The sequence below is a fragment of the Macaca nemestrina genome, chromosome 15 (assembly GCF_043159975.1).
Source record: "Macaca nemestrina isolate mMacNem1 chromosome 15, mMacNem.hap1, whole genome shotgun sequence".
NCBI lineage: Eukaryota > Metazoa > Chordata > Mammalia > Primates > Cercopithecidae > Macaca > Macaca nemestrina.
The window spans coordinates 12,478,866-12,492,829 of NC_092139.1; the positions used below are offsets into that span (position 1 = coordinate 12,478,866).

General features: G+C 40.1%; 1 long non-coding RNA gene across 16 annotated transcripts in view; it reads right to left on the reverse strand.

Moving 5' to 3' along the window:
- Positions 1–13,964, reverse strand: part of LOC105470662 (uncharacterized) — a 411,643-nt gene that overhangs the window by 288,901 nt on the left and 108,778 nt on the right. For 3 of the 16 annotated variants that reach the window (XR_011613246.1, XR_011613239.1, XR_011613243.1), the window contains exon 4: positions 12,526–12,664. The exons of the other annotated variants lie outside the window; for them this stretch is intronic. This is a non-coding gene — a long non-coding RNA (uncharacterized lncRNA). The remainder of the gene's footprint in view (positions 1–12,525; positions 12,665–13,964) is intronic. 16 annotated transcript variants of the gene reach the window in all.

Below are 13,964 nucleotides of genomic sequence, written 5' to 3' on the forward strand. Positions count from 1 at the left end.
ACAAATGAGCATGGCCATGTCCCAATAAAATTTTATTTACCTAAACAGACAGAAAGCCAGATTTGACCAGCAGGACTTCATTGGTTGATTTAGAACAGTGCCCAACACAATGGTTGGTGCCCAATAAATGCTGGCTAAATGGGTGATAGGGAATGAATAATACAACTTTATAAGTTTGACCTAAGAAATAAATAAAATATTACATGAAAAAAATTAGCAAAGTGCCTAATGTATAGCAATTGCTCAATAAATACTATTGATTCATTATTTGGAGATATAAAATAGGAATAAAATATATTTCTCAAGGAGCAATCAATGTAGTAGAGAAGACAGGTATTTCTAGGAAAGCAATTAAAACCGTATTTACATGGAATAATAGAAGTACATACAGTGCTCTGATATAGTATAGGGTGGTTAATTCTGGGGAGGAGAGAGTGGGCCTAGAAGAAAATCACAGAGGAGATGAAGCCTGCAAGGGGGGTAAAAGAATTAGAAGGCATTCTAAGAAATACAGGCTTTTTTTTACATTTCTGAGCCAGAAACTCATTAAAGGCAAGCTGATGGCAGACGCCAGAGTCTGTGTAGGAGATGTTCTGTCTGCCTGTAACAGTCTTCCCCTCCCACACTTCCATCCTTTCTTTCACACTCCTTTCCTTCCTTTGAGTAAGTATCAGCTCAAACATCACCTCCTTGGGAAACTTCCTGACCATCTTTTCCTGCCCTGTGACCCCCGGCCCGGTCAGCCTCCACTACTGCATGCTCTCTAATGTCTGTTTCTTATAAATCTATACTCAGCTGACTCTGTGTGTGTGTGTGTGTGTGTGTGTGTGTGTGTGTGTGTGTGTGTGTAAAATGTCTACTTCCCATAAGGACAAACAGCTGGACTGAGTTGCTCACCACTTGGTCCCTAACTGACATAGAGAGCAGTCAATCATTATGTGTTGAATGAAAGAAGAAATTTTGCATTGTGTTCTCTGATGGTGCCTTAAATGTGGGTAATTGGAGCCTCTAATTGAGGTCAGATTGATCTACGCTTCAGAAGCTAGATGAGCTGGTGATGAAGTTGACATGATTTGGTAAAAATCTTAGAGGCTTAAGGAACAGGAAAAAGCAATGGCTAAAACAGTAGGCTTGTACTATAATATATGTGCAACTTTTCAGCGAATCTAAAATTATTCCCAAACTGAAAGTTCATTTTGTATAAATGGCAAGCCCTAGAGCTGACCATTGGGGCCACAATCTCGGCCCTGCCATGTATTTATTCAAGGTCATTGGGCGTTCACTCATGTCAGCCTCTTCATCCATCACCTGGTGATGGCAATAAGAAAGGTTCTGGCTACACAGGGGAGTAAGGGAATTTGCACAGAAGTGCTTGCCCATGGTGAGTTCTCAGTAACTGTTAGCTACTCCTGTTATCATTTCCCTTCTTACCACTGGAGAGCTAAAGAAGAGAGTCATTCCCCATTCCCACAGAGGTGAGTCACGGGGCTAATGCAGGTGAGGGAGGCACAGGGTGAAAGAGATTGAGTTCCGAGTAATCACCATCATATTGCATTCTCTAGATGTTACTGTGACTTCATTTCCTTGAGACGATTTGCAGATGTTCACATACCACGGAGGGGAAATAGAGCCACCCCGCATAAAATTAGGTCAATGTATTGATCGAGAAAGCCAAAGGATGTTCAGACACACTGCTATGTGCACCCATTAAGCTGTGATATAATTGACATTTCAAACTTAAGACCACGGGCATAGAGATGAGAACACGACTCACAGATAGTTCATATACATATACATTTGTTTATTGACTCTGTGTGTTATATACATACACACACAAACCATGCATTAGTCACCTGATAATTCAAGATTAGGTGCGCATAAGCCAACAGTATCATTTCTATTTAAATAAAATGAGTGTGTGTATGCCAGTGTTTTGTAATAAAAGCTTACATGAGTCAAATGTTTTACTATGTTATAGGCTTTGGACTACGTATTCTATATATACAAAGTCTGTTTAAAATAAAAACTTATAGGCTGACATGTAAAGAAACTGATGAGAGGTAAAGCAAAGCACCCAAACAGCACAGCTAGAAGAGGGAGAGCTAGGACTCTTAACACTTGGAAACAGTACAACAACATCTAACACTGGATACTGTTGGTGTTGGTGATATTACCAGCTAGTATACAGAATACACTACAAATACCCAATGAATATCATAGTAAAAAAAATTTAAAGTTAAGTGTTCAGGTACTGGAACTGGAATGATTCTAAAGAGTAAAATTTAGTCCCATTTGCCATGATGAACACAACCTTTGAGATGAATATTTGGCCACCAGATCCAAGGCCAGATGACGTGCATCATCTTGACTGAAAAAAAAATAAAAAATAAAAAGTACCTCTAGTGTTTTAGAAACTGTGAATTGCTGAACATAGCTTATAAAAATACCACAGAAAGAAAACAGGTTCAATAAAAGGCTAAATTCTAATTAAAATAAATAGAAACACAAGTAATAGCAGAAGGCAAGAGAAAAAAATGGGGAAAAATGAAAGCTGTGCGACTTAATCTTTTTATCATCACATGGAAACAAATAAACCATGATAAGTGAATTTTTCTTTTCCCTCCTCCTCTATTTAGTTGATATTGCTCAAGAAAAAAAAAATGTCCTTTTGCTAATTTGAAATAGTATATCTGGGATAGTTCAAGAAAAATAACAAAACACTACTCTTGACAAAACATAGATTTGCGTTAATATTTTATTCCAGTATTTTCATGACATTGAAACTCAAAGATGGGTGATTTGGAGGTTCTTAAGGTTTTTGTTGGATGGAAACACTCAAATTTCTCTCTGTTAAGGAAGAGAAGTCAGTAGCCAGGGACATCCGCATGTCACTGTCAGGGCCATGCCCTGATCACCTGAATGCTTGATGCAGGACTGGAACATCAGCAGCAACCGCATCTTTTTGCCTAAGGGATTCCTGTGGCCTCTGGAGACCAGTTTGCCATAGGCATGGTTGTCCAGAAGTACCAAGAGTTAATGGTCCTCTAGAAGCTACCCTCAACCAACAACTGACAATGTTGGTGTATAAATACCCCAATTCCCTCCCTCCCCAGAAGGAACAACTCTGAGGCATTTTTCTCCACTGGCTTCCAGAGTTTTCCAGAAGACATTAAGCTCCAGTCTTCCATGGCGGTAACTGTCTTGATGACTCAACTTTCCTTCCCTGGCTCACTTCCCCACCTCCTTCTGGGTATTTTCTGTTACAACCTCCCAAATAAACAACTTGTACTCAAATTTTTATCTCAAGTTCTGCTTCTGGGGAGAACCCTAAATACAAATAATCTATCCAGATATTGAGGGGGAAGAAACTCACAAGTACCTAGTTTTGTTCAGCTCCCTGATAGGGCAGGGGAGGTCAGAGAGGGAGGATGGGGTGATACAAGGAGATTAGAAGGAGAAAATAAAGTTTATTTCTCACCCCATATCCTCTTTTCCAAACTCTCTCACGGGAATAGTTTCCACAAAAAGAAGCTGGATGAATAGTGATTCTGTAGCTTACATATACGTAAGAGACTCCACCAGGAATTGCATTTCCTCCTGCAAACACCTCATTTAAGGCATTTATTCAACAAATATACATCTACAGAGAGGCAAAATAATTAAGTGGGCAGGGAACCAGATTGGTATGTTGCCCCTGAGCTTGAGTTTCTGGCTTTCCCAATATTCTTTGAGCAAGCCAGTACTCTTTTAATAAAACATCCTTTTGTCTAAATTAACCAGAGTTCATTTCTGTTGCTTACACCCAACAACCTTCACTGATAAGATGTTCCCTTCTATTACCAGACTGTAGTACCTCGTAGGGCAGTGTCTCTGCCTTAATCACCTGCATGACAAAGAACTGGATTTTAACCCAGGTCAGAGTGCCAGAACTTTTGAGAACGCGTCTGTGCATGTGTGTGTGTACGTGTGCGTGTGGATACGCACATGTGTTAAGGCGGAAAGAAAATAGATGGAGTATAGTTTGAAATAAACATTTCAAGTTTATTTCAAAGTTTCATAATACAACTTTGTAGAATAAAAGGTAATGTTTCATCACACAAAATACAGCAAAACAGCTCTACAAATCTTCCTGGTTCTTGAGACTCCCAGGATGCCTACAGGGCAAACGCAAGGCTGGGTAGAGGTTAAGAGTGCTGTATCTAGCATCAGATAGATGTGGGTTTAAATCTAAGCCCATTGTTTACAAGCCAGTGTATGCAAGAAATGCACTCCTTGGGTTCTCGCCTTTCTCACTGGCGAAAGGCAAATACTCATTGTTCCCATCTGACAGGGTTATTGTGAGGATTAGAAGAGAAATGGTGATGACATTAAGCTCCAGTCTTCCATGGCGGTAACTGTCTTGATGACTCAACTTTCCTTCCCTGGCTCACTTCCCCACCTCCTTCTGGGTATTTTCTGTTACAACAAGGTGATGATGGCACCAGTATGTCTGATCTGCGTGTGGCAAAGCCTGCAGGGGGCCTGTTTGCCTGCAGGTCTGAGGGGGACCCTGGGAGACAACGCATCCTAAGGAAAGGGGCATCCAAACACACTTAGAATGGCCAGGCGTGGTGGCTCACGCCTGTAATCCCAGCACTCTGGGAGGCCAAGGTGGGTGGATTGCTTGAGGCCAGGAGTTCGAGACCAGTGTGGCCAACATGGCAAAACCCCATCTTTACTAAAAATACAAAAATTAGCTGGGCGTGGTGGCACATATCTGTAATCCCAGCTACTCGGGAGGCTGAGGCACAAGAATCACTTGAACCTGGGAGGCGGAGGTTGCAGTGAGCTGAGATCCCGCCATCGCACTCCAGCCTGGGCAACAGAGCGAGTACTCTGTCTCAAAAAAAAAGTAAATAAAAACAAACAAACACACTGAGACTGACCTTAGCTGCCTAAGAGAAAGGGAGATTCTGAATATAACATGGGGTGGGGCTCCCGGATGTGCCTCCTGGCCAACACCCCACTGGACTCTTGCCTCCAAGTCTAATGGACAACTGGGAAAATGCAAGTGAAAACTGAAGACACCGCAGCCCCATGGACTCTGTAAGATATGGGGTACCAGCAGACTGCCTGGGGGCTTCTCCATCAGAGGGTATTATCATGACAGCCCCTTACACATCCACAGAATACAACGTGCCTTGGCATCTTAAGGCTACAAGTTCTCAGTATTCCCTTACAAAAGATGGATTTGCCCAGTGGGAAGGGCTGTGCCCTGTGTCTGCCCATTGAGTCCCATGGTGCCCTCTGAATGCTTTGCAGGTCCATGGTATTAGCCAGAGGGAGGCCCCTGACAGGAGCAGAATTTCATGTAAGGCCATGTGGGAGAGGCTCAGGGCCCAGACCAGGGTGAGACCAATGGAGAACTCACTTTGGAGCAGAAGTTAAGGGGCCACCATGGAACACAGTAATCAAGAGAAGTCATATTTTAATACCACATTGTTAAAAAATTGAAATTACCAAAAACATGTCAAACAAAATGTCATACACACAGACACACATACATACACACATATATACTCACTCAATGCATATATATATGATATATATACACACACACATATATGATGGTGTATATAAAGACAGGATCAGTCACAGCACTCTGCCGAGCCATGTTAGGGCCTGATGCATATGGAAACATCACTAGCACTGATCCTTTCTTTATCTGAAATTTTAATCTTTTCTTCATCATAGGTTTTTGGCATTCATTTTTATTTTTTAATTACATCATAGATATTGTAAAACAATTGTTTTGACTACAGAGTTTTTTGGTGCCCCATGAAATTCTGTACCCAAGGTGAGTGCCTCCCTTTACCCTGGACGGTGCCCAGAAATATTAACCTGTGGAAGGAGAGGGGCACTTCACAGTGGACGGCCAAGCAGATGCGACCAAGAGGCAGAAATCTGTGGATTCTTCCTGTCGCTGCGACCTGCCCATTTGCGCCCACCAGTACAGATGGACCACATCTATGACGGAAACCATTTCAGAATGATCGGTATTTTGGAATAGAATTGATAAGTTACTTTGCAAGTTAGATTTGCGGTTTGGTGCTCCAGGGTATGCTTCCGTTACGTGCCCTGTCCTGCCCACCCCCCTCGACCTCCTCCTACCGGGCACGCACACACGCACACGCACACACACATGCACACACACACACATGCAAACACACACACACACGCACACACACATAGGAAGTTTGTCAGCAGCTAATCTGAGCCCATCTACTGCTCTTTTGTCAGTAATGGCATATCTCTGTGTGGGGACACTGTGCTGCATATGAAATAGGGCCTGTCCGCCTCGCCGTGCACACTCGCTCTTCGGGAGGCTGAGGCTGGTGCTGACAGACAAAGGCTAATTGGCAGGATCCAGCAGTCAGTTTCTGATGACACAGTAGAAATAATAAAAGACAGGGATGGGAACAAAGAAAGTTTAGAGGGAATAATAAAGGAAATATCTATACCACGAACATTTGCAGACAAGAAGAGAGGGCAATTTGAAATTGAGGGTGGAGGGAATGTGGTCTCCGTAAACAAGAAGGAATAAGAAACAAAGACGTCGAAATGCCTTCCTTGATAGATCGTGTTAAAATAGATCAATAAGCAGACAAATACATAAATGGACAGAAACACAGATGAAATAGATAATTTGGCATTTTATTCTCAGAGCCTACCATTTGAGGGAATTCAGTGACAGACACACACTGGCATATACAAGTTAAATTTAGTAATACACAGGGAGTTCAAATTAGAAAGTCAAATAGTCCAGCAAATGATGTAACTTAAGGAAATGGCTACAATATCTGTTTATATCCCCATGTATGCCCTAGAGTGTTCAGGAATATTTTTATCTTCTCATTTGTTACTTCGCCCATTATTAAATTCTATAAAATGAAGGTGGAAAAAAATATCTAGAAGGGAAGGGGGGAAAAAGTGAAAACAACTGCATTCCTCATAGAGGTCACACATTGTCTTTAGGGAAACTAAGCAGTTGATCATGTTCTTACAGGAAAACTAATTTAGGGTTTCTGTTTAAATTAATATGATTAAAAATTCCTCTTTTAAAATGCATACATTTTGCATTTTTATCAGGCTTGATTTTATTGTATTAAACTGTGTGTGTGTTCACAGGGAGGGAGCATGTGCTTCTTTAGCAGGAAAATGATCAATTTTTGGCTGCTTTTGTTTCAGAGAATTTTACTGTCCAAGGAAATGACCTAGTTTATGGTTTCTCTGCATTCAGGGCATGTTATGCTACTGTGCACACAGAGACAAAAAAAAAAATAGTGACAATGGAAAATATCCTTTGGATTATTTTTTTCAGCTCAGTTTGATGTATGGAAAGTACTCCAGAGTTCTTACACCAAAATCTAACTTAGTTCGACATCTATTTTTGCCTGTCTACTGCGGACAGGCCATAGTTCAAACCCTAGAGGAAGTTATGAGATAAAGCAGAGATTGCAAACTGGTGACCTGGGGGCCAAGTTGGCCTACAGGCATGTTTTATTTTATATCATAGCACAGACACTCACACTGCAACACTCTAGAGTGTACTGAATTTTATTTTTTATTTAGCTGCCAACATCTACAAATTAGGAGATTTCATTTAAAAGTTCAGGTTTCTGGCTTCTTAAAAACCCATGACAACATCAGGTCTTCATTCTCATATGACAACAATTGGCCTAAATAGTGGCCGCCCCCTAAGACAGGGCAAGGTCACTCTGGTTCTCCCCAGTCTCCACCACTCCTTATTGTTCTCTTGCATAGAAGCTAAGTCTCACTTACCATTTATCATTCTGCTTACACTATTGTCTTCCTTAGAGTAGATTTAAGAAACCTACATAATATTCCCTGTACCCATCTATCTATTAAAAGTAGAAAAATTAAAGACAAACCAAGCAATCTGTGTGTTTTAAGAAAACATTTTCTCAATTTCAGCTTATTTGATTCACTTATCTAATAGGTCCCTACAAAAATAAAAGCTAATACTTATGCAACTCTTAGTAAGCGTCAGGCAATTTTCTAAGCCTGTTATATATTTAAATTCATTTTAGCCATACAACCACTCTAGGTGGTTGGTATTCTTATGATTCAGTTTCACAGATGAGAAAACTGAGGCTCAAAGAGGGTAAGTGACGTGTTCATGATCCATTGCTAGCATGTGGTAGGACCGTGTAGGCACTGAAATATTTTCTGCTTGATATAAAGTGTGTATGACACAAGCACGTGATAAAAATAGCTAGCATGCGTTACCTGCCTAGTATATTCCAGGCACTAGAACAGGCTCAGAAAACACAAATTGATATAAAGAGAAACTTACACTGGGTTGCAAAAAGGCTACAAAAAAGATGCTTCAAAAGTTGGAAAGAGGAAACTATTATGTCAAGTGCTCAGTGGAAGCTTAGATATTTTCATCCAGGAAGTGGAAGTTGAAATTGACCTTGAAGATTGAAGCTGAGAAGGAATAAAATACACAGAGATGTAGCTTGGAATGCAAGGGTCTTTAGTTGGAGAGAGTGGGAAAAATCAAAGACTATAAATGGGAAAATACAAAACACATCCCAGGAAGAACGAGGACAAAAGACAAGTAGATCTGGATCATGTTTCTTCATGTTTCTTGAAGTACCAGCAACGATGGTGCATTCTAAGGGAAATAGGGATGGACAAATCTTGAACACTGCCCTAAAAGAGTTTATACTGTGGTAAAGAAGAATAAAGTATTTGTATGCATTTATGATTCAAGGGGCAAAGTGAAAAGCAGCCTAGCTAAGAGAAACCCTGTTATCCCACGGCCTGATGAACACCTCAGGCCATGCAACCCCAACTTGCCGAAATATGAACCCATCATCTTCCACCACACCTCCTCTTCCCAGTTGAATGAGGGGTGCCATTTTCCTAGGACCATGACTCAGATAATTGGGTATTATTCTTCTCTTCTCCCCCTTTTACATCCCCCAAGATTCTAGTCAACAAGCCCTACCAATCCTACTTCTTAAAGGTCTCTGAAATATCAAACTGAGCTCAGTGGCACATGCTTGTCATCCCAGCTACTTGAGAGGCTGATGGGAGAGGATCACTTGAGCCCTGGAGTTCGAGACCAGCCTGAACAACATAGTGAGACCCCATCTCATTTAAAAAATAATAATTAAGTCTCTGAAATCCATCTCTTCTCTTCTTGCCTTCTGCCACCACCTTGGTCCAGGCTGCCATTTTTTTCTTGACTAGGCTATTTCAACGGCCTTTTCACTGGAAGGCCTCCCTTTCTACCATCTTGCCATCTTCCCTAAGCTTCCTGTAAGTATTTTAATTTACCTATGGCACACTGTTCCCTGCTAGAGTCCACTTGAATAGTCATATTATGAATGAAGGCAAAGTGGCAAGTTACCAATGTAAAAATCTATTTAACATGAAGATAACAATGTGCTGCTAATTATCTCTACAGTTAAGTGTTCTAATGGTAAAGAACACAAGTTCTTGCAGTCTAACGGGATGGAGTTCAAAGCCCAGCACAGCCCACCTACTAATGGCATGTAATCTTGGGCAGATGAACCTCTCAGATTTCCTTTTTGTAAAACGGGGTTAATAACAATCCCAAACTTCCAGGTAGTTGTAAAGACTGAATTAAATAATCATTATGCTGAGAGCTTGGCACATAGTAAGTGCTCAAGAACTGGATTGTTTTCTCATAAAGGTTATTATTATTCGGTAGTAAAGAATGGTGACTGTTTAAAAAGTCAGGTCAGTGCATCACTGCTCCATGCCAGCAAATAATCAAGAATTCCAGCATACCTGGAAGTCCTCAGGGCCTTGGAAACTGTGAAGCTAAGCAGTGTGGTTTGCCTCAATTAAGAGCAGAGAAATGGTTTCTTCTCTGTGTTGTGATTTTAAGTAATATCAATGTTTCATAAAACTTATTAGTGTAGGTCTAGGTGAAACAAAAATAAGATAGCACACTGGGAAATTAATTTTAAACAAATTACATGTAAAATGCAAGGATTCGTAATATTGTTTCTAAGGCAGTCTAATCTTCATATCATATATTTTGCTTTATGAAGCTCCCAGTTTTAGATTAATCATATTGTTTTTTTATTTACTATTCCATATAATAATTGGCTTATTTGTGATATTAATATGCATGAATTTTTTTAGCCTGCTTCTTCAGGAAAGCATTCAGCCTGATGTTTATAATATGTTGATTTTAATATGCAATAGATGTGTTTATATGCAGATTAAATCGGATTGCATTTATACTAAACAAGAAAACCAAAATGTAGAGAGGTTCTGAGACCTGAGTAACTCTCATTAAAGTATAAGAACCCATGACACAAATTTCAGCTCATTCCCTCCTAATAGCATAGCAGTAGATGAAACTTTAGCCTGTCTCCGTCAATACGATGCTGTACATATTTTTAGAAAGATGGAGAGGTATTTGACTCTAGATCGCTACTATAGCAGTGGTTCTCAATGGGGAAGAGAAGGGGATTTGGGCTCCCAGCGGACATCAGGCAATGTCTGAAGATATTTTTGATTGTCGTAACTAATGAGGTGGGTGGGGGAGGATGTTACCAGCATTAAATTGGTTGTTAAACACCCTACCATGCCCAGAACAGACTTCAAACCGAAGAATTATCCATCCCAAAGTGTCCATAGTTCTGAGGTGGAAAAACTCTGTCCTATATGAGGAAAGGTGTTTTTTAAAAAGTAACTAAAAACCTTTAAGCTGCCGTAAGTTGGGGCTGCAGGTTTTCGAATATTTTCTACAACTCAATCTTCACTAAATAAAAGTAAAAACAGGTGCTCACTGTTTAAAAGCAAATAATATATATTCAATACATATTTACTGAGTTTCCATTGTATGTCAGAGACTATTCTAGGCAAAGTCTTCAAGGAGTGACATCAATGGATAGACAGATGATTGATAGATACATAGATACATAGATAGATACATAAACAATAAATAGACAAACATGATATAATGTAGTGGGTAAGTACTATAGAGAAACATAAAGCAAGTACAGGAGATGGGAATTTTCAGAAATTCTTTCTGAAATTATGACATTTGAGCAAAATCTAATTGACGTGGAGAAGGGACCATGCAGATACCTGGGAACAGTACACCTGGCAGAGAGAATGTCAAATGCACACACTGTGAACTGGAAACGTGCTTGGTGTGATCGAGGAGGAGCAAAGAGACCACCGTGAACGAGATGGAGCATGAAGGAAACAAGGTCAGGCAGAGAGGGGCTGGGTCGCGCAGGGCCCTAGAAACCCTGATAAGGACTTTGGATGTTAAGTGTGACATCTTTATAGGTGTATATATTTATTGGGATTTTTCTGATTCCAAAAGTAATACACGCTCATTGTTTTTAAAAAATAGTAAATATTGCAGATATAATACTTGAAAACACACCAAACACCAATATTAACAATTTGCTGTATATTCCTCCAATTTTTCCATGCATACACTAAGACCACCATATATACTATTCATTTATTCACTTATTACAAATAAATGTGCATATATATTATATAATACATTATATATAATTATACATAATGTTTATATATATTATATATAATGCTATATATATATATATATATATATATATATATATATATATATATATGCTTTTTGGCAACTTTCTTTTCTCTCAATTATTTCTTTAGCCCAAATCGTTTAGTTTTTTCTTTTTTCAACTTCTCCAGCTACTGGCTTGGAGGGGAGGGGGATGAGGACATTTAAATGCGTGTTATTTAACTCTTTCTTCTCCTTCCCATATCTAGCAGAAAAGTAATCAAGAGAGAAAAAGCAGACAGGAAAATCAGACCAACTTAATAACACAAGTGTGGGAATGGGCAGAGCTCTGTATTTTTAAAGAGCTTGTTTTACTTCCCTCACTAATGCTGCGTGGTTTTTCTCTGTGGACATCTTACGCATCTTTTGTTAGCTTTTCCCCCCAGGTGTAGGTTTGTTTTTGTTTTTGAGAAAGTTATTTTTGTTTTTGTTTTTTGAGACAGGGTCTCGCTCTGTCGCCCAAGCTGGAGTGCAGTGGCGCAATCTCACTCACTGCAACCTCTGCCTCCTGGGTTCAAGTGATTCTCGTGCCTCAGCTTCCCAAGTAGCTGGGATTACAGGCACGCACCACCGCGCTAAGCCTTTCTAGAACATATCACTTCTCCGTCTAAAACCTTCCAAAGGCTCCCCTTGGATGGTGGATACAGGCCAAGCCTTTCTCCACTACAGACCCTCCCAACCATGCCTGCTAAAGCTGCAGCCACTGGGTACCTGCAGACACTTTCCTTTTGGTGCCCTATTTCTTCTGTCAAGAACCTCCTTTTTCTTTACTTGGCCTCAGAGACAGACTAATGCTTCGGTACCAGCTAAAATAACCCCTCTTGGAAAAACCTTCCATGGCCGTTTACTCAAGGTCTGTGGCAGGAATCGATCTTGAACTATTATTCTGCATTATTTCAGTTCAGTTCACTCACCTGCAGTTCTCTTACTTCCTTATTCCAAGTTCCTTAATTCCTTATTCCAGTTCTCTTAATTCCTTATTTCTCAGTTCCTTATTCCAAGGAACGTTTTCTCCCAAACAGAACCAAAGTCTCAAAGAAGCCACAGGACTAACTATGAGACAAAAAGATTTGGATGCAGGATTATAGGCAGAGTTTTTGGCTCCCAAATAAGAAAAGTCAGACTTAGACTCTAAGAAAGTGGGAGGAGGTGACAGACAAGTAACTCAGACTCAGGAGGAAGTGGAGAACCCAGAATCCTGAAACTGCCAGAGAGAATTAACTACCAATGGGCTTTTGTCTGCAGAACTACAGTGCAGAAGGAACGAGACCTTGTACCAGTATGTCCCTGTGTACATATTGCTGTCCAACAATCCTAGATGTCTGTAAACTCTCTGAACACAGCATGGGGGACATGGATGTCTCAAGTCGGAAAAGAGGTGTCAGGAGAAATCTTTGGCCTTTGAGCAAGACATAACAGAAGAAAAATAGAAAGTTTCCTCCCGTGAGGTTTCCAACAACAAGAGGGGAATCTCCAAAGGACCCATGACAATGCCCAGAGGAGAGAAAAGTCAGCCTAAACATCCCCCAGGTTCAGAAACTGTGCAGTCATTCCACAAGGATAGCAGTAAAGTGTAGACTTTCTGGCTTCCCAGCCTCTCCTCCATGCCCTTTCTCTGAACACTAAGAGGTCAGAAACCCCTTTTAGCAAGCTGGTAGACTCAGAGTGAGGAAAGAAAGAAGGTGACTATTTACTGGATGTAGGCTTCCCTGGAGAGCACATCTATGGGAAAGAGAAGATTTAATTTTAAGTCAAGTTCAGAGGTTGGCTTATTATATGGTACAAAACATTCTAATTTCTGAACTAAGACTGTGTGTTTAGTAGCCTAAAGTGACTGCAGAAATTTCTATTAAAATGAGTGATCAAAAAAGTCACGCAGGGGCAGGAAAAAAACCTTCCCAGTTTAATAAAGTTTTAAGTGATAGTGGAAGACAAAATGAAATTGCTTTATGTTTACACCCCATTATTTCTACTTGTTTAATATTCTATTCTATACAGAAAACTGCTACTTAACATAATGCCTAACATATGTTAAATTCTCAGTAAATGTCCCTGAAAGAATGAAAAAATGCTGGAAAATTACCATTTGAAGATAAAAGAGTGAGAACAAGAGGACAAAATCCCATAGGTAATTTCTAGCACACTTACATTTAAAATGACGTTAAAATTATCATTCTGTTTATTCCTAGAGACTTGAAAATTCCTCTCTGGTACCCATTCCTATGTATTAAATCAGTGAACAAACGAATTTGCCTACCCCCAGAGTCTCAGAAGCTCAAGTTTTGAGCTGATTAGTCTACCAAAACATAAACCTCCAGAAAACAGGGGCCCTGTACACATAAATTCCTCCAAA